At 40.2% G+C, this 26983-nt stretch overlaps 1 long non-coding RNA gene across 1 annotated transcript in view; it reads left to right on the forward strand.

Moving 5' to 3' along the window:
• Nucleotides 1-26763, forward strand: part of LOC104153058 (uncharacterized) — a 184512-nt gene extending 157749 nt beyond the window's left edge. The window contains exon 11 of the long non-coding RNA XR_011139028.1: nucleotides 26506-26763. This is a non-coding gene — a long non-coding RNA (uncharacterized lncRNA). The remainder of the gene's footprint in view (nucleotides 1-26505) is intronic.
• The last annotated feature ends 220 nt before the right edge of the window (nucleotides 26764-26983 follow it).

The following is a 26983-nucleotide window of genomic DNA, read 5'->3' on the forward strand; positions in this document are numbered from 1 at the left end:
ATTCTGTTATGACAAAGTTAGGTAGCATACTGGAGACAAAGATCAATCCGTCTTGAAAAAATGTGGATCTCTTAAAGGAGATTTTTTTTCAGAGGACCTCTTGCTTTTAGAGAAGGAAACATTGGATGTTCCCTGAAGGTATATTGCCATTTCTTTTAGGAATACTTAAACTTGAATGTTGTCCCAGAGTGTTTGGTATGGTTGCAACACGTAGATAGCAGTCAATGCACTTCATCTTGCAAATGTAAATCAGTTTCCTGAACTAAACTCCTCACTCTGAGGAGTAAGCAAAAAAATAGTATCTTGGTTAGTATCTTATAGGAAAACTGGCAAAACAAAGAATCCAAATGTTCCAGATCTTGGTTCTGTTCCATAATAGTTTTCACAAAAGACAAGTGTCACTATGTAACTGCCATTCAAGTTAGTGGAGTCTGCATTTAGTTTCAACTCTGAGGTGTCAATGTGCTGATTAGTTTTCTGATACAGCCTGGTTGTCAACATTTAAAACATTTCTTGGAAGAGGAAAAATCATTTTGAACAGAAGGCATTCTGTAATACCTATATTTATACATATTTCCGTGCACCCTCAAAACCCAGTTTTAAAGTGCCTTATCGGAAGAGCTGTCACTATCACCTTGGAAACTGGTCCATTGACAGCATGTATCAATCAGTCGTCTCACAAGTGTATAGTTTTTTTTTTTTTTGGAAAGCACATTTGAATAGTGTCATGCTTTCTCTGAAAAAGAAAAAACAACCTAAATTAGGCAGGGCAATTTTGGAGGGTGGTGTGTCTGAGCAAACAGCATAACTGACTGAATTTTTTGAATTTCCTTTCTTATGAGTGATTTAGGTCTTAAACTTGTAATTGGAATGCTTGCATGGGAGGGAGAAATTCCAGTCTGTTCTCCAGAGGCTGCTTATATGTTTCATAATAAAACAGTCTTTGATGGTTAATCTATCCACCTGCCATTTACTTGTCCTCAAAACAAGGGAATTTCATTCTCTCTCCCTTTCTTTTTTTCTGCAGAAGGGGAGAGTAACTTCTTTCCAGATTGGCTTGTAGCTCTAATATTTTCTTGGGAGAGATGTAGTTATGAATCTGTTTAGACTGAGGAAGATAGTGGACCTGGCTCTTCTGCATTCTTGGAAGCTGATCTATGTGTAAAGTGGTAAAGCCGTGTCCTATAGCAGCTAGGCTTTTAAAGGGGAGGGGAAAAGCAAACTCTATTCCATTCTTGGAAGCTCTGCTTTCAGAGAGAGGGAGATGCCTTTTGTTGGCACTGAGTAGGGCATGTGGGGCTTGGCAAAGCATGGAGTTTGACACACATACCCGTCCCCATTGCTCTGTTGCTATGCCCTATATATCTACCTCTGTGATGCCTGGGCGAGATCCCTAAGCATCTATCTTAGCACTACTGATTTCTGTTCCCGGACTTGTACCCATCTTGTTGATCACTTCAGTGCTCATCACTGCAGACTAAATCCTGTCTTGGAACTGGACTTTAACTGGTCAATACTTGGGAATATAAGAGGCCTGATCTTAGGACCTGCAAATAAGGATTACAAGCTTTTTGCCTCAGGAAAAGGAAAAGGAAGATATTTCCCTATGTTAGAAAGGAGGCCTGGAGAAAAATATACAAATGCAGCATCTTTCTTTCTAAAGAATCTGAGTAATTCCTATGGAAATAGAGCTGAATAAAAGTGGTTAATTGTCTATCATGAGCAAGTGCACGCGTTGCATATCTTTCTAGGGATGCCATCAACATAAGTTATTTCTGATATTCTTATTGCTTGTTATTAGAAGTAACACCTAAAATGAAGGATTAAAGGAAAGAAATATGTTTTTCTTTTTTAATTTGACTTAGCTCCTTTGGCAGCACTTTGTGCATAGTCGGATTCTGTTTCCCTATGAAGTCAATTACTTAGACTCTCCCTTTTTGTGTTGGTCTTTTACAAAGCAACGGGGGACAGATGAATGCTTTAAAATGTGATTGTAAAGCCAGAGAAATTGGCAAGGGGACTCAGCAGCAGGTAAAGTAACTGCTACAACTACGTTTAACTCTTTGTTTTGGAACAGACTTGCTTTCAACCTAATGGCATTTCTGGGCAGACCCTATCCCAAGGAGTTTCTCTGTAGGCTGCAGTGGCTCTGAACGCTTCCTGTCTTCATTTCCTATATAGCTCCTTTGAAAGAATATATGTGTGAATATTTACATGAGACCAAATACAGGCTCTGTTAGACCACCAAGCCCAATCTATTTCCAGAATCTGACAGCCTATTTCCATATGATCTTTTTGTGATTATCTTGGCATTAGTCTGAAATTCCCAGCCATCTCCTTCAGATAAGGTGAGGCACAGAATGTGAATTTAGGCAACCTCCCTGTAACCCAGGATGGAGGAGTCCCCACTGTCCTCCTCCTAGGACAGTGGTTCTTGAAGAAGGGGGTCAAAACCCCTACAGATTCAACTGTATTTGGGATGATGAGCCACACATAAATGGGACCACAGTAGCATTTGCTTGCAGGGGCATTGTGCTAGGATGTCTTCTCCTTAGTTTGGGGACTCTGCAAGATGAGTTTCTCCACGCAAACCCAGGGATCCCAAAGCACTGCCTCGTAACACCCTCGCGATTCAGAGAGAGTGCAGAGAGAGTGCATTCCTAAACCAGGACCTCCCAGTGGCCCTCATCCGGATGACATGGAGGAGTCCTCCCAGGCAGGGTTGGGGGAGAGGGGCTAGTCCTTCCTGGCTGGAAGAGGGAGTGAGTTGTGCTATCCTCCTCAGAGATGTACAAGTTCACAATCCCACTCCCTTTCCAGCCTATTCTGCAGGATCACATCCTTCCTCCCAGAACCTCTTCTTCCTCTTCTGCTTTTTACCTGCTCCAGAGCCTCGAAGGGCCACACAACAGTAAAAGGGTTAGCAGACAGCAAGTCTCCACCATCTCCGAAGGGGACAGTCCCTCCGGATACAGTACTCCTTTAAGAGTTTTACAAAATCTGCATGCAAGCTCAATCTGCCCACAGAAGAATTTCCATTTGTGCAGATGGTATCGTTTGGCAGATCACTCTGATGTTGGCAGCATCACAGGGGTCATATTTGTGCACAGATGGACTGTTCTTCATCTGTTTCTTCATTGTAATAGACCCAAATAGGTTTTCCCACAATAGTACATATGCACATTACATCTCTTCTCCTTGTTCCCTGTCAGACAACTTATTTGTTGAGAACACCAAAAAATCAATCTCCTTCTGTCTGTTTGTCTCTCTTCCTCTCTTTGTTCACGTATCAAGTCCTCTTTACTTTGCTTTGGGGATGCAGGGTGAAGGCTAAGTAGAGCTTTTGAGGATCTCAGTATTCCTGAGCCATAAAAAATTGGTGGCAAATCATCACTAAAATGATATTCAGAGCACTTCTTTTGCAAGTTCAAGGGATTCTTGTGTACAGTCCACCAGAGAAAGATATTTCTTTGTGGCAAAAATTTGTTGTCCATTGCACATATTAATCACAGCTCCCTCATATAACCAACAGTACTTACATCTGATATGTGAATGGATATACTGGTAGCTCAAAATTGGAGATTTTGAATGCAAAGGAATGATTCAACTCCAGTAGTAATTATTAAAAACTGTTATCATTTGACAACTGTTTAGAGAATTATGTTAAGTGCACTCATTATCTAGTGGCGAGGTGTTTATACCATTTAAACCTCTATCGTCATGCTCACTGGTAATGTCAGTATGGAGGCAAGAATTGAACAGATATCTTCAGAAGTTGCCTTGTTAGGTCTGGTTTATGGCACAGCAAACGAACTTTTTGGAGAATTTGCACTGCTGCTGTTTTGCTTTACATAAGCACTTGCTTTGTTAATAGAAAATTTTATCCATGCAAGCCTTATATTTTACTAATGATAAACCTGTCTTCTTGTGATGAAATTGAGAGACTCCCTCGGTCTCCAAGCTGATAGTAACTTTGGCTTTTCCTTCTCCCTTGCTAATCTAATCAATGTAGTCTAAACTTCCCCGCTCAGATGTCACATGCAGTGCCAGTATTTCAATATAGGCATTGTTTACTGTGTGCTACGTAGTACATTCATGGAGTTAAATACGTTTACATTGTGTACAAACGAGGTCAAAATAGCTAGGGAACCTGGAAAGTGAATTTCTTGACGCTTATATACACAAATTCCTAAGCCCAGTGTCTCACTAATGTAACTTTACTAGATGTGTAATGCAGCATGCGAAGAACTCATTAGTGCTCAGAAGAAGTACAGTCTGAAAGTTAACCAAATGTTTGTCATGTAAACATTACACTTCAGTGAAAAGGCAATTCCGTCTATAACTGTTTCTAAGTGAAAAATACCCGTACTTATTACTGATTTCTTTTTAACCTTTGGACAGCTTAGTGAAGAACGAGTTTGAACAGGGTGCTGGATGAAGCATTTTGAATCAAATTAGGAAGCGAGAGTGACTGAAATTCCAGCATCAACTGTTAAATGACTTCTTGGCTGTGCTGGGTAGCAGAGAGAGTAAAACTGCTGACTCCAGCTAAATAAAGGTTACTTGGGAAATATATATATTAAAAAAAATTCCAAACCTTAATTTCATATCCATCTGGTAAGTCTTTGCAATCAGTCCCTAATTATCTACTTGTTAATGCATTTCTGGTTACTCTGACACCTTAGGAATTTTTCTGTGCATAGATTTCTTGCCTCAGGCTATGGAAAATTATACATGCTGCTATATATGCTTGGATACAGCTGGTTTCTCTTTTGGGGAGGTTTTTTTTCCATCACATTTACTGAACATATCTACAAAAATAGCTGCATTGAATTTTTCTTTTTCAGTAGAAGTCTAGAGCTTTAAAAACAGTTTAGAACTGAATCTTCCTAACAGAACCACAGCTACATGGAGCAAAATACTGTGGAGGAGGGGACAGGGGAAGCAATTTGTAGTGTAGTTCTGTAGTATGTTATATCATGACATACTGGTGAAGAGAAGCTGACCAAGGGTTGAAATTCCTTTTGTGTTGGGGTCTTTGGCTTGTTTTGAGGACATTTTAGTCTTTTCTGGTGGAATAAACTTTCCTGCTTTTTTCGAAACGCATACCATAGGTTAATTCACTTGTTGGAAGTTTCTCTTCTTCTTAGCTCTGACTCTGATGCAATGGGATGGGTTTGCTACACATATCTTACCTGGACTGTGCTGTATGTTTAGGTCCCTGAATTAGCCAAATTATTTCTGATAGCTGAACTTCTTTTCTAAAACATTGGAAGGTTTCAGCAGTTTATGAACCCCTAGAAGAGGATTCCCAAAGAAACACAATACAGACTAGTTGTACAGATTCAAGTCAGCAAGCCAGTTGACACCAAGGCTTCTCATAGACTTCCCTCTAAAACAAAATATTTGCAGGAGGTGGATTTTAGAGAAGATCTTATTTCCTTCTTTCATTCCTCGCATACTTAAATGATAAATACTCCAATAGCTGTGAATGCCAGGACCTAAAGACCACTAGAAATCTCTCTCTCTCTCAGCATACTAATATACCCTACGGCCTACCAGAAGTGAGCAAGAAATCAAGATCTGGGCATCCTTTTCTCTGAAGATGAATAGCAGCCATGCTGAGGCTGAACTGTATTATGGGCAAGAACAGACATTGACTAATGTTCCTTATCACAAGAATTAAGACAATTGATTAAAATAAATTTTAACAGCCAATAGTTTGTAGATCTGGGTTTACAAAGCCCCATCTTGATCAAGGACAACATGGTAAAATGAGAGATGTCTTTATTATAACCTATTTTTAACCTCAAGCACAATTGTAGTGATGTAGGAGGACCTAGGGAAGAACGTAAATAAACTGGACAAATTTGAGCACATTTATGAAGAATTCCTTCAGACTGTAAGAACTGAGACAATATAATGCTGCATCCATACTGGATAGCTATTCTCTAGTGTTGCTGTCTGCCCTCCTTAGAGACATCCACCCCTATTTTGTATCTTTTTAAAGACGGTGGGGATAGTTCTATAGCTTTGTCTATTTTAGCTGTTACTCAGCCCAGACTGTAACTTAATTTGACTAAGGCTTACAGAAAAAATGTTTGGAGGAAACTAGAAAAATGAAATAAGATGGCAAGTGAAGGTGGTCTCGAGACAGCTTCTGGTCTGTGCTGGTAAGATGACACCTGGGGGGAGATGTATGGTTCTCTGAAGGACAGTAGAAGAGAACTTTCTTCTTTATGGTGGCAGCGTGAGATAGAAAAGCCAGCCAGGGCAAGCAGAAGAGCTCTTTTACATTTTTGCAATCTTTGTGGAAACAGTTTTGTGCATGATGGTGCCTCATGCTGTATATAGTACATGTGCTTTGAAGGTGCCCCCAGGGCTTGCAAGGGCAGGGCACCCTGGTCTGGGAATATAGACGTGTCTGTGTTCAAGTAGGAGGAGTCAGCCTTGTGCTTAAATTTTGCCATTATGAGTTATTTTGTAGAAGGCCCAAAAGTGTTTACAAGCATAGTACAAGCTGACTTTACACACGCTTAGGTAAAGCCAAGTCAAGGTAAATGAGAAATAGGCCTGTGCTTTTTATGCTGCAAAGGTCTGAAATTTTCTTACAGGCTTCCAAGAAAAGGTTTTTATGGATATTTATGATTTATTAAATATTTATGGATATTTATATCTTGGGGAGGGGGAGAAGAGATAAAATGGGAAGATAAAGGTAACTTGCATCATAATGTTGAGATTTGTCAGAATTTCCATTATCTGAGCCTGTTTACAGGTTGTAAATATTCCCTCTGGGCTGAGAATTAACATTCAAGGTCATACACAGGAAATGATATTTATGTTTGCTAAATTAAAACATTGGCTCTGAAACTCTTAAAAAAAATGTAATCGCCAAGAAAAACCTCTGGAATGCAAGTAGTTCAGATACTTCTGACTTCTTTTTTTTTCAATCTGCATTTTCTTTCTGCCTACTAGACAAAGCATATGCTGAATATTTTAAAGCCTTGACCTGTTATGCTGACATTAAAGGTAAAGATATATTGAAAAGTAATGTACTTAAAGTCTTTCACCTATGAATGCACCTTTTCTTGATGACATTTTCTGTTATTCCGCTTGTCAAGCTTTCTAGTGTTTAGCGTTCCTTCTTTATATTTATGAGAAGATTTTCTTACAAGTAAGTTTTACCACTATGCAAATAGAGTAATTACTTGGTTTGTATCAACATTCCCTTCCCTACACAATAATAAATATATCTTTAAAATTCTCTCTGTATTTTTGAAGGTAGTGCAGCAATTAAAATACACTTAAAGGTTCCTTATTTGCACGCAAATTGTCAGGATGAAAGATAATATGCAGCTATGCAAAATAATATGGGATTTTCAATTACAGATATATATATGGGTGTATATATATATATGTTATTAGTATAAATATCTTTCAACATTTTTTGACTACTCACAGCATGCCATCATTATTCTTGTATTTTTGAATATAATTTATGAGTTAGATTACTTTGGAGTAGAGAATTTTATAGTCTCCAGTACCTTCTTTTTTTTCCTCTAATTCCAAGTGTGAAAAAATTCATCTGTATGGGGCCAGTCAAATTGTCTGTGAATAATTTTCTGTTAAATAGCATTCTGGCAAAGAGTTCTTCATTTCCTAGTGTACTTTAACTGTTTTTTTCTGGAGCTGATTGAATACTGTTCATTTACTGTATTGACACATTTTGCTGGTAGGACTGAATACATTATTCAGTTGATCATTTCTGTAATATTAGACTGGGTGTAGTTTTTGCCTAGAGTAATAGACCTGATGCCCATCCACTTATCTAGGATCAGTCTGTGGTTTGATAAAACACATTTTCCCTAACTATTTCTTATCAGAATAATAGACATTATGTTACTGTTCAACACCAATTGTTTGATTTGGGATTTTGCTCCCTCTCTTTCCCTCCGCTTCTTCCCCCTACACGTGAGAAGCAGATCCTATTTTTTATGAGACTCTGAAAACTTGTTCTGGGCAAATTTAAGTATACTGTGAAACTAGAGCTTTCTTTTTTGAATTGGTGATGGAGAAAATAGTGCATGACTCAGCACTTCCTCTTTATTGGAAGTATTTCCATTAGCTTCATTGTGTTGTGTCTTTTTTGCCTATTGACTGAATGGAACCTGTGTTGCCTCTGGAAAGCCCAGGCAAGTTGTATATATTTTTTTCTCAAACTGTGGTTCTGTTTTGTTTTTTAAAAGAGAATTGTAGTTTAATTAACATACAGACTGCCTACCTTCTTAAGTGCCTGGTTTCTCAATGCTCATTATACCAGTGTTTTGCCTACAAGATATCATTCCAGAGCAGGCTGCTTGCACAGGTTAGTGAAGGACAGCTTAGCCTACCCTTGTCACTGGCCAAAGGGTGCAGAGAAGTATATTGCAGTATATTGAGGGGGGAGGTGAGCACCACACTGAGCACTTTAGCAATGTACATTTGTGCATAGGAAGGCAGTGTATCTTGCCTCATCCATCAGGACTTCTTGAATAAATTGTCACTGGTAGCTTATTGTGAAAGAAGTTTACGCAGAGAAGACAGAATGTCCTGCTAGAACCTGATAAATTAGGTCATGAATCAGAGAGCCGTCAGGGCCCCAGACATAGCTTATCACGGTGGTGATTAAGAACGATGCAACAAGTCAGTTTTGAAGGCAAAGACAACTTAAAGCAGAAGGCTGTGATGTGATCCTTGCTTTATATTGGTTTCGTAAATGTGTGTGGCCCAGATGCCACGTCACACAAGTTTATTTGAGCAGTGGGTTATTTTTCACCATAGGAACCAGAAGTGGAATGAGGACAAGAACAAGACAAAGGACTGACAGGAGAGGGGAATATGAAGAGTCTTGGAAACTCTCTGTTTTATAATATTTTATGTGGTACATTCTGTCCTCACCATTCCTTGTGAAATGAGAAAAATCTCTAAAATACACTCTAAAATTAGAGATGTTACATAAGCCAGTAGTGGATTTGAACCAGGCCTTGCCCATTTCCTTCTCTTGAAGGCGCTGTTCAGAGGTGCTGTCTTCCCACTGGTCATTGCTAACCGTTGCCTACAAGATCTCTTTAGGGCACAGACTTAACTGTTTGTCCTGCCTTCAGCAGCTGGCTGAAGCTGCTGAAGATTTCTGCCAAGATATTTTTTCCATTTCCTGCGGCTGTAGGTGAAAAATGCCCTTAGAGTTAAGCTTCAAGCGTTCTTGTGATCACAATATACCTTTTATGGCTATAAATGCAGTTTACTTAGTGTATGTTCATGTTCACTGCAGTGAACATGAGTGCTGACCTACCTGAACTAGCATTAAAGCATCTAGCTTTCATACTGCTTAGATAACCCTGCCTAGTTTAATAATAGCTCAGATTTGAGTTGCAAGCCCTGCAGCATAGCTATATCTCTGCTGTTCTTGCCAGTAAAGTGACTTTGGGTGGAGAAAGAGAGGATGGTGTATTCAAACAGCCAGGTACGGTCATCCAAATTGTATGCCTAAATTAGGAAGTTAACCATCTCTGTGCTCACGGTATAATCAATAAAGAGAGAAAAAGGCTCCTTAGAGGGTAGTTTTGTTCCCTCAAATTAAGTTTCTGCTCTGAATTATTCTCCAGAGGAGACTATTTCTGCCTGCGGAGACTAGCGTGCTAACATAGGCATGAAAAGGTGTTCCTAAATGGAGGAGATATTGTCTACCCTCCATGACAATTCTAAGGATGTATTATAGTGCAAAGGCAAAAGGGCCCATTACAGAACAGCAGGTACCAGACTTTGGTAACTAAGCTACAACTTCATAAATATGAAAGCCAGTGTCTAAAGCTGGTCATTACTAAAGTACTGCTAGAATTTTGAATGGGAAGCTGAGAAAAAGCTAATTTGGCTTCTTGTTCTTTTATAATGAAATAGTTCTGGGGACTTCACCTTGAAATTCCTGCTATGATTCCTATCAGGCTGTAATATTATCTAAAAATTGGTACTGTGAAGGAGTGAAGATGTAACCAAATGAAAGAACAGGAAATATGGCAAAAACAGTGTGATGGAATAAAGGCTGAATTCAGTTAAATCAAATACTCAATTTTTGTTTCAAGTTAAAATCAATTTCAAGCAAAACGCAATGAAGTCATGCTGAGAGAAAGGCTAGGGTAATAATTCAACTCCCTAGCATATCAATAGACCTTAAAGTATTACCTGATTTTCCATAACACTCAAAAAATTCACTTAGTCTCTTTGGATATTTTAATAATATCTAATAGGATTTCAAATTACTGGACTACATGAAAGAAAACCAGCCCCTTTTAATTAAAAACAATTCATGCCACTTCAATATTTCATATTTTCAAGGCAACTCTTTACAAAAGTGATTAAAATGTCTTGATGTTTTTACTGAGTTGTGGATTTTGATGTCTTCTCATTCCTTCAACTCTTCCCCCACTTAAGAGCTAATGAGCTATCTCTTTTTTAATATTTCTCTTCATACTCTCTTTGGCTATCAAAGTGGGCACCATGCAAAGACTGCTGAGCATAGACCTACTATATAAGGAAGTATCTGTAGGGGCTTTTTCAGTAACAGACTTCCAAAGGGTGATTAGGGGAAATTCAAGGGGAAATTCTGGCTCTGGGAAAATCCACATGAAAGCTTCCATTAGATTCCTCTAGGGTAAAGATTTCATACTTGGACGTTTCCTTGGTATGACTGAGAGTTGTCTGATTGGCCTTGAAATGAAGCTGAATTTCCTTACCCTACTCATCTTTAACTTTCATGTTTTATCTGTGCATATCTAGTAGAGCTTAACTACTCCCTTTTAAAAAGACTCATGTCTTCAGTTAATACCTGCTAGAACTTAGTATGGTGCCCAGTGCCGGTCACAAATAGTTATTTGCGTGTGTGCAGTTGTTCAACTTTGTGTAGCCATGTCAAACACCATTACACATTGTGAATGTGACTATGCTACCTTTCTGATAGGAAAGCTTATCAGAACAGCAGAGCTGTACAGACTAGTAGAAACTAGAATTCTGTATACTAGCAAAGACTGAGGTGATGCGTCTATTTCACTTCTATGCAACCGTTTTTAGCAGTGATAACATTGAGTGAAAGATATTGGACTGGATCTCACAGGTTAAGAAGCATAGTCTTCTTTCTTTGTGCTTTTACAGCATGCGGGTTAAATGATAAGCATTATACCTGCTCTCTCAATGTGTTAATTTTTGATGATTAAGCAGAGAAGGAGACATGCATACATTTGAACTTCCCAAAGAATTCCTTCCATGGTAGTAGTCTCCTCAACCTTGTAGCATTGTGCATTCTGTGAAATAAAATATTATCAGTATTATCTCACTGTTCAATCTTAGCAGTGATTAATCAGATAGTAATCATACATGCGAAACACTGAAAGAGAGTCTATTGGCCACTTGTCTCTTCCACCAAATTCAGGGAGCCTAAGAACTCACTGTTGGCCCTATTAGTTCAAATATCCTCCAGACCTTTCAATGTATTTAATAAGAAATGCATGACTGAGTGAAACCAAGCTCAAAAAAACAAATCACTGTCAAATTCTCTCCAGGAACAGAAATCATTTGTGTTTGTTTGTTTGTTTGTTTGTTTTTATATTTTTCTATAATGCACATACAGGCAAAATGACTAGTGCCTATGAATGCAGAACTGGTAATGATGAATATCTGAGCCCAGGGTCAAATCCTGCCATAGGCTTACAACTGGAATGAGTTTCTTCCTGTGCAGAAGAATGGAGCTTTTGACCAAATATTATCAGGTAATGCCAAAGCACAGAATTTTACCCAAAAAGGGCTACCTGGTCCTCACTGTTTTGTTGGGATAGTCCCACTTGCACCTTCCTCAGAAAGAGGTCTCTGTTGGATCAGAGACACAATTCCTGTTTCTTCCAGCACCTTAACTAAATGTCAGTCAGTCACTTCTGCAGTTCATTCTCAAATAAATAGGCTGTCTTCAGTAATTCTTAATAAAATATTTCTGGCAAAGATAAAGGCTCTATATTAAAGATATTAACAGATTTTTCCATCCTGTTGGCAGATATCAGTTATTCTGGGAAAACACTGTGGACATCCTATAGATATAATAATGCAGGGGACTCATTATTCCACATGATTATATGAGTGGTAGAGGTAACTCTCTCAGGACAAGGGCTTGGATCGAGTAAACTTGAGGAATGGAATTTATAAGCAGTCAAACCTGGAGACATTTGAGCTGATCTTTATTGCTTTTCTGCTTCCCCTCCCCCTTTTATTAATAAACTCAAATCTCAGGAGAAGAGAAAGTTTAGGCTTTACTACAATAAGGACTATGTTTCTGAGTAGGCCAAGGAGGGTACCTGTTTGCATTATTTTAAAAATAGCCTCAGGAGATGAATAACCAGTTTGTCAGCTGATGTATATTGTCATACTTCCAGAAAGGTGAAAGGAGGTATAATGCCAGTTATGAACCTGGCCCACTAACTTATAAAATGTTTGAGAGTCTTACATGGAAAGAGCAAGCAACTGTGGAGGAGAGAATCCAGTACACAGTACTGGAGTATAAATAATTATTTAAGAAAAAAGGAGGCAAGAATTTGGCAAACAAATATTTTTGTATTATTATAATGAGCACCTTCAGCATTGTTCCTTTCTTCTCATGAATGTTTTCAACATAATTCAGTGTTTGCATTGTCTGCTCATGTTTGTGAAAGCATGGAACAATAAAAACACAAGCCTAGTAGAAAATGTTTTGGTGTATGGAATTATGCCTGTGGTCTCTGGAGTCACAGGTGAGGAAAGTTCAGTGCTTCCCAGCTGAACCAAATTAAGAGGGTAGGGCAGCATCTGGAAGTAATAAAGGAAGAGGAAGCCCTGGGGGAAGCTGTGGGAGGTTTGTATGGAAAAGTTGAGGGGATGGTAGAGGTGGTTTGCCTGTTGGTGGAGACCAGGGTGAGGAGCTGAGGGGGAAAACTTGTCAGCTGATTTCTCTGAGCAAAGATTGGAACTCGGAGGAAGGAAAAAGCTGAAGGCCAGTAGGGTAAAAGGCAGCCTTAACTCCCTGCATCTCCAAGTGAGATCTAGAAAGTGAAAGCACTAGTGGAAGTGTGGGCAGCTGATGTCCAGGAGAGGTAGCAGACTGTGCTGCAGGGGAGGAGGAGCAGTTGGTGGAGGGCACTCCAGGTATTTGTGCTTAAATGACTGCTTGCCACAAGGCACTGGGTGAGAGCCCTGGGACTGAGAAGGCTCTGGAGTATTTGAGCTGATGTGCTGCAATCTGTCCCAATATGTTCCTTGCTACTACAGGAGAGTGGGTTGCTCCTGAGGTGGATTTCATTTTTGGTGACCTGTAGGCCTTTGGAGTAGTGATGGCTCTTGGGTAGCCAACTTTGTTTGTTGCTTTATTATATGAGGGTATGAGTGAAGTGGATGCACTGTGGGCTTTTTTGGGGTAAATGTTTATTGCATGGTTATGAAGGGTGATTAGGGGAATCACTTGTGACTGGGTGGTCCTTTCTAGTCCTACCCATTTGAGAGTCTGAAGAGTTATACATATGTTATGCATATGTTATATAAATCCTGCTATATCAAAGAATATTTGTAGCATGTGTAATTAAAAAAGAAAAAACCCTGAGTAGGATGTTAGTAGATTTTGGAATCCTTGGGGAGGATAGGTGGCTCTAGAAATGACACGTTTCCAGCATATAGGGAAGTTGTACACGATAGCTCTGAGGAAACCTTAGCAAACTAAGAATGGCTAATTTCAGGGAACTTGCCAATTTTATAGTGAGGGTTATCCCTGTGGGTTCAATATGGAGTGAAGTATATCCTCTCAGCAAATTTTCCATTGTTAATGCTCCTCTCACTTACCTCATTATTTTTCACCTAATGCCACAAAGCCCTTAGTGTGTCCCGCAGTCCTCTTGCGCTAGGTTTTGGACAAACAGAACAAAACTGGAATCCCTGCCCCAAACAGCTTACAATCTAAACGTAGGAAATAATAACTATATTTTCCTTTGCAGCCCTATCTGCTAAATCTAAAGAAACAACAGCAGTCAGCATAATAGGTAGTTGTCTGAGTCTACTAGCAGTCTTTTATAGGCATTATAACAAAGGGAATCTGCATTGGCCTTGAAGATATGAAGATCAGCTCTTTTTACGGTCCCCCTCACCCATTTAAAAAAAAAAAAAAAGCCGTAGACCAAATGCTGTAAGAAATGAATGTAAGAAATAAAACCATTAGTATGTTCCACCTACCTGAAGGAAAAAAATCCTTATAGTAAGTGTATTCATTTTATCTTGCTAATATTTTCAGTCACCTCTGTGTACTGTGATCTGTTATTTGTGTTTATCCTAATGCAAGCCCAGAGCCTGTAGGTAAGCATCTTAATGCCAGCAGGACACTGCATGTATCATGGGATACAGCCACAGGATCAGTTTGGAGGATCAGGGCCTAAACTTGGCAAGAAAAGGACTCTATTGCAACGAAAGCAGAGAGATGAGGCAGAACAGGGTGAGAAGGCAACTTATCTGGCAGATTATATCTTTCATTTTGAAATGCAGCCTAAGGAAATGAGAACAGCAAGGAATGCAAACTAATGTCAGATACAATTGTAATTTATGTTCTTCTACTGTTGCCTCCATATTGGCTGTATAATGCAATGGAAATTATCACACGTTTGTAGGTCAGTAGTCTTTTTCCTATATTTAAAAAGGCAAATGCAACTTAATTTCCCAAGACTATGGGATGCTTGCATTCCATTGTTTTTTTGAATTCGACTAATGAAACTAATGAAGCTAGATCCTCGGCTACTGTAAGTCAGCGCAGCTCTGTTGAAACCAACTGAACAAATCTGATCTATGTTGAGTCACGTGCTGACCTTTCTTTTGCAGTGGAGGTGAGACTGGTTGAAGGGGAAAACCCTGCTGTGCTTAGTGGAAATTCCCAAAGGTTGCATTAGAATCTCCTCTGGCAGAAGGGAACGCTGAACAGTTTAATTTGACATTGATTGTAAAGAGCCTCAGGAACTACAGGGTAGGTAGGGCTCATCCCGCATGTGAGCACAGGATTTAGCCCTCGTTCCTATCGTGAGAAGAAGGGTCCTAAACTGCTCGCGCACAGTCAAAGGATAGTTAACGAGGTGTTGGTCACTCAGTGGCTTACTGTGTCTGATTGCAGCCCTCTTTGCACAAGACAATTGCATGAAGATACACTGCTCTCTTCTGTCATCGTTCTGCTTCATTGCATAAACTCCATTTTTCTCAGGGGCTAGCAGGGAGTGCTTCTAAGGGTTACGATAGCACTTGAGTGTGCAGCTCAAAAGGTGACAGAACCTGATTTTTTTTTTTTTCTAGTAATCTATCCTTTCCTTGGACTGTTTTCTGTCAACACTCAAAGCCTGAATCGCTGCCTCCATCTGAAGGATTTTAGCTGAGGACTTCAAGCTCTCTGTCCCTGCAGCACCTTCTGGCTGTGGTTTTGTCCTCACAGTCTAACTGCATGACTTGGAAATGCTTGCTTTTAGTACCCACAGAATGCAAGTAAATAACACACATGAAAGTGTTTGAGTAGCTGTGTGTCAAAGTGTTTAATACGCTTCAGCCTGCTGCTGAGAGGCAAGCCAGTCAGAATATATCAAAGCCAAATACAGCACTGGCAAGATTAAACAGTGGTGGATTTGCACATGTAATAAAACTGCTGCACTGAGTTTAATCCATGTGTAATTGGGAATAGATAAGGCTGAAATTGAATGACTGCACAGAATCTGCCTCAAATGGCAGAGGGGCGGGAGGGAGCAGCCCAGAGCAGTGAGGCAAGGAGGCTCTGTCATCTCCAGTTTGGCATCTATTTGCTGGAATTAAGGAGTGGTTCTGCACTGGGAAAGACATTAGAGAGAGGTGATGTGATATTGCTGAACTACATGTAACAGTTAAGGGCTTGGCTTATTCAAGAGCTTTAAATATAAGTGGGTTGTTGCCTGCTGCTCTCGCTCTCTCCACATGTCAGTGATCCACTTAAGAGGCCTTCTTGAAGGCCTGCTGCCCAGTTAGCAGTTACTCTCTTCCTCTGCTCTTTCCCCCTCATCTCTTCCGGTCTGTCTTTCCCCTTAGACTTACAAATGGTCTAAACTACTCCCTTCCCACTTTAACATCATGCTGCATTGGGGAGTCTCTGTATTAACCCTAACTCAATTCCCTGTTAAATATTTGGCAAAGCAGTGCAGTGTTTGCTCCCTTTCAGCTTCCTTCACAGATCTGATAGTATTTGTTGGATTTGCCTTTTGCTCCTAGAAAAGGCAAGGCTATATGACATTTTGTGTGTTTTGAAAAACATGACAAGATGTACCTTCACATATTTTAAAGATATTCTTCATACTATAGGATGTTTTTTCTCTTGTGTAGTTTCTTCCTCCTAAGGGTATCTAATTCTCTCTCTGCATGACTCCCTTTTCGGCTGTCCCTCGTCACTGGCTTTTCCTCGTCTCCCCATCACTGTCACTATCATTAGCTCTGTTCGAGTTGGACTTCGTGCCATCATGCCTCTTTCAGTGCTACCTCTGCTGAACTTTCCACCTCTATCACTGCTCTCTGATTCCTGCACGCATCCCTGCTCTGTACTTCTCTGTAGTCCTAAATGTCTTCTGTTCTGATTCCCCTTCTGTCTCCATGCTTTCTCTTTTGTGTTTACCCACGCAGTTACCACCAGCGCACAGCAGCGCAAGACCAGCATTAAATGTATGTACAGCCAATCTTTTCCACTTATACTTAATAGACCCTATAGGCTTGTAAGGATATTCTTAGGCAGTAATGGAAAGATTTAACCGATCCTTTAATACGCTTAACTCAAATCCAGACAGCCCACCCTTATTTCCAGCCACTATAGAAACCAGAAGATGAAAGGGCCAACACTTATCACAAAAGACTTTGTTTTCTTTAGTTGCTATATGTCTTCTGATTCAATTAACAAGGCTCACTTTTTGGGGGGATTGGAATCTGCCATGATTTTACATGGCTCCACAGCATGTGATTCGAGTTAGGAGTCTTGTACCAACTTTCAGCAGCCAACAGAGGAGATGGGCAAAACTACTCTACTTCATTTGTTGGCGGAAGTCAGGCCAGGCTTCCTTTATATCTCTTAGCCGTAATGAGTCTGCCTGGCACAGTGTAGTATGCTGCAGCCCTGCCTAAGGGTGGAATGCAAGTGCAAAATAAAGGATTTTTCAGCGGTTTGATGCTATGTGCATTTCCCTGTGTGATGCTGGTCAATACAAAAAGTGACTTAAGGCATCTAAAAAACATTCATATGCATAATTGAGGTGTCTGACTCCAAAATAGTGATTACGATAGTCCCTACTGAGCTGCTGCTCAGCTATGCATTTACTTTATATTTTATTTCATTTTGATGTGTGAAGGCAACCCCTGAAGCCTGGAGTTGCCCCTTTCTGAATGCAATGAGTTATCTCAAGTTTGGACTGGGACCAAGTAGTTCATTGTCTTTACACCTAGGCCCAATGAGGATGGGGAAGCAAAGCAATTTGCTTGATGGGGCACTGCAGCCTTAGGACACAGCAACCGAATAGAGGTTCTTGTAAATGTACTTGGGGCTGCCACTTCCTTTGAGACTGGTTGGTAGTAGTGCAACCAGAGCCCTTGTTTTTCTTCTGTGATAGCTGAGCTGGTGGAAATGCTTCAGGATGGCGAGGGCAGAACAGAGCTCTCATGACCTCTCCAGGGCATCTGCCTCAAGTTGGGTAGCTGTGTTGAAAGCACCATGCGAAATATTTGAAGCTCTATTATAAAAAAATTTTTGGCTGAAGCTGTAGGGCAGGGTTTTTAAAACCTACCCTGCTCTCTTATGGGCAATATTTTTACTAACCTTTTGGGTATGAGAACTGTGCAATCATTTTGCAAATAGGTTGTGCTTAGTAACAATTACAATAAAGTGTAGACCAAAGCCTCTGGTTATGGCACTTTATGTCTCTTGCTTTATTATTGTTATTATTTCAGAGCTGTATAATTTGTAGATTTTACTTTGAGTGATGTTAACTGTGTATTTTTTGCTGCAGGACTCAGATGAGAAGCTGCTTAATAAATGAATATAGGTTTTACATGATTAAATTTGCTGCTTGCCTCAGTGCTGTTAGTTTTCCCTCATCTTAGTCTGAAATTCTCCCTCAATTTTGTTTGAAACCCATTAGTATTATATGCATCTCACTGAGTCTCCATGTTAGAGCATGATGGTGATTTCAGCTGCTGTTAATTACATGGACACCGTGGGCCAGCAGCATGGCAGGGTAGCTAAAAATTAAAGGAAAGATTTGAGCAAAGATTCACTTCAGAAAAAATTGCAAATATCCTGCCTCAGTTAATGGAATGTGTCAGCTTATTGTATGAGATAGTCTCTCCTTAATGCTTGTGCTGGGGAGTGTAGTAGCTTAGTCTAAGGATTTCCTGCCGTCCTCCCTCTCTTGATTGGTAAAAGGCAATGGAGGATTGGTGCTGAGGTCGCATGTTTAATTTTTACTATGACCATGATATGTACTTATGCAGCGTGGTTCATTTCCCCATGTTAAACTTTTCTGACCAAATTTGTTATTTAACTGCCTTAAAGTACCTTAAAATTATTTCATGTGTAATGTTTGTTGAATGGGTGATAGTGTAAGAGCACCATAAAAAGCGCTGACTCAAGTAGGAGAAGAAAGTTCATGTGCTGAAAGCATTGTGGCAGCAATGAGGCAGTTCATGCTTTTTAGTGTATTATGGAGAACACACATTCTGCACATGAATCATGATGGTTGTTTTCGAACAATTTTGGGATCCAGGGTGTATAATCTGGAATGTATTCTCTTGCTTTTTGGAAGGTGGTTACTGGAGGAGAAGCACAATCCTGCCGTCCTTGTGTTACACACAGGCTGAGAGCATGCAGGGATGATGCATGAAACACAATTTTTGGTTCATCCTCCTTTAAACCTGTATCTCTCCTGAGTACTCCCTTACCCATCAGGGGACTCTGGGATTGGGATGACACTCCTGGCTGTTATCTGCTCCATTTGGAAAAAATACCATTTTAGCAATGAGTACAAACGCCGGGCTGGAGCATTGTTCTTTATGTCCTGTTAGCCATGGTTTATATTTTATATGAAATAAAAATAAGTCATACACCTTTACCCCTTTCTCCCTGTGCTTCTCCTAAAGGATGCCTGTAACAATGTTGTAGCCTGCTGCTGTCCTAAGAGATGAAAAAAACTTTAATTCTTATCCCTGCTTCAAACTGACCGTAGGATGAATTGTGAACTGATGTATGCCTAAGGAAGAAATTTACTTCATCAGTTAGTTTCATATAAGATGCTTACAATATACAAGGCCAATTATTTCAGGAAAAGGAGTGTTTTCATGACTTCTTGTCTATGTTTGGTCTTTGGCTTTTAGTGATTTCTCCTTCCCTCTTCCCCACCCCCCAGTCTAATATACCTCTCCTGGGCTAGTCCTTTAAATTTCATATACCCATGCAGCTCTAGTCTGAAAATAGTTATTTAGTGTTTCATTTCTGTATGTGGCATCCCCTCTTTCACTCTGTAAGCATCTTTTGGTTTTTCTTTGTCAGAACACTATCCTGGTGACACAGCCTGTGAAAGGTGGGTTACCAAACAGCAGACTGATCCAGCTAAACAGTTTCTATATTTGATTGCTCTGAATTTTATTTTCTTCTATATCTTTTCCTTACCGTAAACTGTATTTAAGTGTCCCTGGTCAAGCTTTTCTTGCCTTCTAGTGCAAGTCAAAACTCCAAGGAAGTCAAGTGTCTGCATTATTGTGAAGCTTTCTCTGCTTCTGTGGCTGGCAGGAATCTCAGCGTGACCATCCAAGGGTGGAGGAAGCTGACAAGGAGAAATTCTAATTCTAAAGCTTGATTTCTTCCCCAGCACCTTTGTGGAACAATCCTAGAAGCAGTAGTCATGGAAAAAATGTGCAGATGCTACTATAGAAAATTATATATTGTCATCATTGGCTCAGTGTATTTTTTATTCAGTGGTTCTGGTTCTTTAATACCTTTTGCAGAAAGGGATGAATGCAGTGGTGCAGGTCTGCCAAGGAAGAAGAGGGCTTAGAAAGGGCTGAAGCTGTAAAGGCAAAGGAAGGCTAGGAACAGTACAAAGGTGTTTAAACTCATGGTCTGTATAATCCTGGGCCAGGGCAAGCACTAGTTTAAAAAACAAAAAAACCCAGGCACCTCAAGGTGCATGTACGAACCTAATAGAATATTTCAAGAGAACAAAGATGGTTCACCTTTGTTTACATTTTAAATCTCTCAATGAATTGAATTCATTACCTCCTTCCTAAAAGTAGTTTCAGAAGAGAAACTATGCCTTTCTCAAATGAAGGCTCCAGTGGATTGGAAGCTTTGTGTGTATGTGTATATATGCATATATATTCCCTCTCTTTGGAGAGAAAAATCCAGTTTATTTTTCACTTTGCTTATTCCAAAACATAAAATATACCAGCTTTGTTATTATCAACAGTTTTGCAATGCAGACATTGCAAATTTTCCACCTCCTGCTGGTGCATGCAGTCTTCATTGATTTCGCCGGCAAAATTCTGCCTCTGACTTGTGGGTGATTTGTACAAAATTCGTAACAGCAAAAGAGTATATTTACTACTAATATTGATATGGTTTATAGGTTACTTCTGCAAGCAAATGCAAAATGTACTTTATATTTTTCTGTGACATGTTGTGCATTCGTAATAAGTGAAGTTATTTAAGTGCTTGTCAGTCTGGCTTGAAATTATCACATGCCAGTAATTACTCTGGATTATTACAAATGTTGAGGAAAAACCTCCTTAGTATTTTCCAGACGTCATGTACCCATACATCTTTGCTAAGACGGTAAGTTGTGTAGTGCATTTTAATCATGCTGTAGTGGCTTTCTATAATGAAAAACTATTTCCACTGAAGTCTGAAAAGAGTCTGGCATGACCCAGAGTTAATGTGATAATGTATTCTTGATATCCTTTACATGCTGATAGCAGTTCAGCTGCACTAAAGGATTTTGTCAAGTTATGTTAGTTTTCTATAGGTGTTAATATATCTAAAAATTACACTTAAAATTGTTGCTCTAAAACTGCAGTCGAATCTGGGTCGGTGAGAACTCTGAACTGAGCAGTTTCACCAACTGTTGCAGGATGCTGTAACAAACCTTTGAGCTAAACTGTGCTCCTGTGTTTAGAGATGTAATTAAATAAGAGTCAGGCAGGCTATAGCTACTAGTCTTCCTCCTGGGAAAACATGGAAATATGTTTGCTTGATATTGCTATAACTTTAAAAGCTGAAGTAGAGTGAGGCCGGACTGGAAGGATTGGTTTGTCTCCCCCTTCCCTCCCCTTGTCTGCGATCAAATCCGTACCAAGTTTTTTCTTGGCCTGCTTTCATGTGGTTTAGCACAAATTCAGTTTTCCTGGGTATCTTCATAGCTTACAGACAATTTTAAGGCAGCAGCTCTGTGGCAGGCTGAACTCAGGGGAAAGAGGTACCTCCAGTCCCACTTTAAGGAAACCCCCATGGTCACCTTAGGTGTTCTACAACAAATAAACCAGATTAATTTAGCCTGTGCGTCTAGTTTGAAACAGAGTGGTGTTCAGTTAAAGAGACAATGGCTGGATAAGCTCCTGCAAGAACTATAATTCATTTCTGACGTCTCATTCTTGGATCTATAGGAAGATGCACTTCTGGAGGTTGCTTTTTTGTTTGTGTTGAATGTTTAAGACAATGATGAGATGCCTCACGGAAGGGCAGGGTGAGAGACGCATTTTTTTCTATTTCTTCACAGAAACGCTGTGTATTTTTTTCTCCATTTGCAGAGCTTCACAATACCAAACTGTAGGACAACCACGGTGTGTGCTTGTTTAATACAACTGAGTCTCCCTTTAAATTTCTGTTTCATTAAATGTTGTTTGAAATCCACTTTTGAAGTCATACTTCATAGGAAGTATGTAAGAATGAGAAATACAGCTTTCTGTGGCAATCTATGAAAGGGGTTATGCTGAGTATTGGCCAGTAATGCTGTTTTTTTGAAACTCTGCTACGACAGCTGCTTTGCATTCAGAACAAATGATGGACAATTGGACACTTCCCATTTCACGATTGGTGGCCCAAGAGAAAGCCAGGCACTGCCCAAGGATCCAACTGTCTGTAACGCAGGCTAGTGCATGGCCCGTAAGGTTGAAGGCTATTTCTTGAGGCTCTGAATACAAGCTAGGCAGGAGAAGGAATGATTTCCTTATGTCTTTGTGCGCATGGGAGGAGAGAGGAGCAGTAAAAATGTATGTCGGAGTCTGCGGATACTTAAGATTAGGTTGCATGGTAGCAGTTACAGCAGTTTAGATTTTAGCATGTAGTAACTTCTGCTGGCAGGTAGAAATGTGGGCTAGGGTCTGCTGAGCGCTGTTACTACAGCTAAACTACAACTGTTACCCTAGCTGATGCAAGCATGTCAGCTTACAAACTTGGACTGCAATGCAGACATACTTGGAAAAACTGAGAGAAAGTGCAGCTAGGAAACCTAGCCAGGCAGTGAAGCACCATCATAACCTTAAGAAAAGCCCATAGCAAACTTTCAAGTAGGGTGCTGGCTGAGAGGACACTTGGAGCTGGAAGGGAAAGGGCTATTTCCTGCTGTCTGTCTTCCTGCTGTGCATGTATTCAAGGCTTTATGTTAACAACTGAGACTGCAGAAAAGGAGTTCCTGATTCCACTGCTGATTTTGCCTTTGAACAGAAGCAACCTGCAGAACCTTGCAAAAAGCTGAAGTCAAGGGGAGGCAAGAGGAATTTACTTCATTTTCTCAGATATGTTTTGGCACAGGCATTTGGGTCAGTGTTAACTTTGTGATGCCAGAAGTACGGGAGTTCCCATGACAAACACACTTGTCTTTAACCCTAACAGCAGGGTTAATCCCAACCCTTCAGGGTTAATTAAGAAATAATTGCACAGGCCTCAATTAATTCCTGTTTAACTCAGTTGCTTCTGATGGAAGGACACTAGAGATTAATTTGGCCTAGTGCCGCATCAAATTCATTAATTTCATTAAACAGGGAGAAAAAATGTAAGTGTGAAGTATCAGCTGTGACTTTTCTGGTACATGCCTGGGTTTGGCAGTATAGGGCAATTCCTTAAATACCTGTCATAAGGCTGTAGATACCAGCATGTTCTTTGATGTAAAGAGAATCACTGCTATTTCCTCTCAGTGACTACAGAAAATCTTGCATGGTAGAATGGTTAAGGTCCAGCAGAAGGTCAGGACTTCTGTGAGCCCTGATGGATTCAATGAGAACGGCAAATGCTTGCTCTTGCTCTCTGAATCCAGCCCTTTGCTATTCACACAAGAGCGTACATGTGCAGGATGGTACATCATGCAGTATTCTACTTAGTCTTAATTATGGTTATGACTGAGAGGGTGCTGAAATGTTTTGTCATTGTTCTGCAGATTAATGAAATCTTACTAATGAGAGTTGACTCTAACATCTGTTGTAACACTAAACTTAGAGCTAGATGAAGAATTTTGTGCATTAAATGGCTCGACGCTGAAAGCATGGCTGGAACAACCTGGTGTCAGTCCCTGTAGATCAATATTCAATACTCAAAAGGAAATGCCTGTCTGATGCTAGAAAACAGCTCAGACAGGAGACAGATTGCTAGATTTTCACTACTTGTTTTGGTTGCTTTCACCCCTACAAGCCCTGGCAATACCCAACACCTGCACGTGCCATGAGCCGCTCTGATTTGACTGACTTTCTTTTCAGCATCTAGCTTCCAAACCACAAAAATCTGTGCGTGCTCTTGGTACAGTATATACTCTGTATGAAAGCTGACTCAACTTTTACTCTAGTATACTGTACCAGGCAACTCTCAAGTGATGCTGCTGCAATTTATCACCATAAACTGTTTCATATTGGAACAAACAATACTCATGAGGCAATCTGGATTCAAATTAATTCAAAAGCACCATAACTGAAAAGTGAGCAGCCTCTTTGTGTTGTTTTTTAACAAGATTCTATGATATGACTAGACTACAAATAGCTCTATTCATGGTAAACTGGCAACTTTGCAAATTGTATATGCTAAGAGCTATTTATTGTACAAGCTGTTCTGGAGAAAAATCTTAAATGAAATCTCTGCTGGGGAATGTGAGGCATCAATTGCAAGGGTGCTGCCATGGGTGTCTCGTTTCAGGAGCCCCATGGCTATGGGGGTGATGGTGAAAAAGACCATCTGGCCCAATAACCTTTTATTGTTCCAAGTCAGTCCCTGCAGGGGACTACAGAAGAAGAGAGCTGGTCCATTTGGAGACAGTTTGCCAGCGTGGTGAGAAAACATTTAAGGTCGCAGGGGGAAAAACTAAGAGGTGGAATATTTTTTTTTTTTTTGGTCCCAGATATTGGGATATATTTGCATCTGACTTTGCAAATGATGTCACGCTTTCCCTTTGAAGGCATAGCAATGTTATCTTCCTCCATGATGCCGTAAGAAACATCTTCATTTTAATGTCCACTAAGATTGCTGCCTCCGTATTTCAGAGATGTGCTGTTTTTTATCAGCATGATTCCAATACATAGTTATGACTGCACTTTTTTTTTGTTCATATCAGTAAATATCTGTTGGTGATCAATGTAACAGGTATGGTATGGAACAAGCCATTAGTGAACTGTCCTTGTAGATGTTATAACAGGAATATTATCACATCTGTATTTAGAGATATACTTTTCCTGAATATATTTGTAGAGAAGTACCATATAGCACATTCTGCTGTGACACCAAATGCTTTGCCCACCAGAGAGGGAGCCTAAATTATCCTTCAAGAATTATTTCTGTAAGATGTATAGGGTATCTGCTGTGACTTCCTGATAAAGTTTTAGTAATAGTTACAGAAGCATCTCCAGAGATGAGAAAGTAAATTACCATGAACTTTTAATGCACTTATCATTCTGGCTTCTACCTCTGAGTAAAATAATCACTCTTACAAAACCAGTGCCATTTACTCTAGGGCTTTTTTTTTTCAAATTACTTATATTTTAATAACAATAATTGTAAATGTATTGCAAGTTAACAACTCTCTTCAGAATCATCAGGAGCTCTTGAAAGACCTTGAAGAGTATTTGGATCTGAATAGGAAGTAATTTATGGTTGAAAATATCATTGCATTTATAAGATTTGCCTACAAAATAACAGTGTATATGAAGACATTGTATAAGTCAGAAAACCAAGTCAGAAAATACTTGTATACCTACGCCCCACCTGAGTCTGAAGCTGAAGCCTCACAACTTTTTCTCAGCTGCCACTTAATTCCGGAGTTACCTAAATCAAGAGCACAGATTTTTGTTAACAGAGATCTGAGGCATGTAGAATTCAGCTTCTGAATAACCATAGAAGTGGCTTGCTTTTAAAGGCATAAATATATTTGGCACTGAGCCCTGCAGGAATCCACAAAATAGGACAATTCTATTGGAGCAAGCTCTCGGTCAAATGCCAAGGTGATATCTGCCTTGTTTTAAAACCCTGAGATGGAGAAGTTGGTATTGCTGATGTCCCTGCTTATCCAATAGATAAACGTTTAGAGCACCTGTCTAGAATATGGGAGATGGAGATTCGATATGTATGCAGCAGGGGTTCAAATCTATATATTTTGTAAGGAATGGCCTAATTTTGGGGATAAACAGCTCACTGGAATGGAGGGACTTTGCACTCCTGCTGTTATGTGCTTCTACCTGTGAAAAATTTGTGTTCAGCAGAGCAGCCTGTGGTCCCTCTTCCAAGGCTTACTTAGCTCTTTCACTTGAGTCTTAATTTCTGTAAAGAATCAATCACTGGTCCTTGTTGGAAGGACTGAAATGCAAGTGTTTCCCTCTGAGCTTCAGGCAAGGTAGTCATGCTTGCTCTTGGCCTGTTTCTCTCTGCACTGGTGAATCTTGAAGCTGTCTGTGCAACGTGGGGAGTCTCTAGTAGCATGTGGTCCATGCACAACTGTGAGGAGTGGGAGAGGTGGTTGCATTCCCTCTGAAAAAAGGAAATGTGTTGTGGGTTCCCCATGTCCCATGTGCGTGCTGAAACCACTGAGCTACTGAATGAAACACGACCTGAAAAGGAACAGCAATCCTACTCCACTTGGGTTTGCTTTTAAGGTACCCTTCATCTAAGAGAGTAGGGTTCAGGCTATAACACTCAAGTGGAAATAGCATTTTGCTGTAATTCATGAAGAGGATCAAGTCAACTTTGAGGAGACGGAGCACAGTCCCAAGTTAAAAGTTTGAGGAAGGACGAAGCCCCCTTCAGAACACAGAATAGGAGTTGGGGAAGGAGCTACACTGTGGTGAGAGAAATGTGGTGAACGGCCTCCTCTGGATGGGCCTTACACAGTAGCAGATTTGTGAAGCAACTGTCAAGTTACCTTATTTTGGGCACCTCACAGGAATCTGTTCCTTTTCCTTTCTTTCTTCTAGCTAAAGAACAGTAGGTGTTGCACGATGAGAAGGTGATTGAGCAAGGACAACAGGCCAGGGGAAGATTAGTGTATGATGGAGAGTGAATGGATGCATGTGACAATATGGGGCATCTGCCCCAAGCCCTCTTAAGTTGCTGGCTCCTCCTCTCATCGTTCCTCAGCCTTGTAAGTATTTGAACACACAGACTTCAGTGGGCTTGAAGTAAGCAGGGTCGCAAAAAGAGATGGGGCCCAGATTTGTTGCATATAGAAGGAGTGAGGAGAGCTGAGGGTGCAGCAGCAGGAGCTTGCAGGTAATCGGTGTTGCTAATGGTAACTGAGACAGCAGGTAAAGTGCGTACAGCCGCATATCCTGAATGGTACCTGCCTTGTCTGCGTTGTAGGCACCTATATAGATGGAGATGGGTGATAATGAAACTCTGTGGACTGGAGCACAGGCCCTGCCCAGAGTTTTCGTGTTCAGCATGCAGCTTGGT

Source organism: Struthio camelus, chromosome 2, assembly GCF_040807025.1.
Source record: "Struthio camelus isolate bStrCam1 chromosome 2, bStrCam1.hap1, whole genome shotgun sequence".
NCBI classification, from domain to species: domain Eukaryota; kingdom Metazoa; phylum Chordata; class Aves; order Struthioniformes; family Struthionidae; genus Struthio; species Struthio camelus.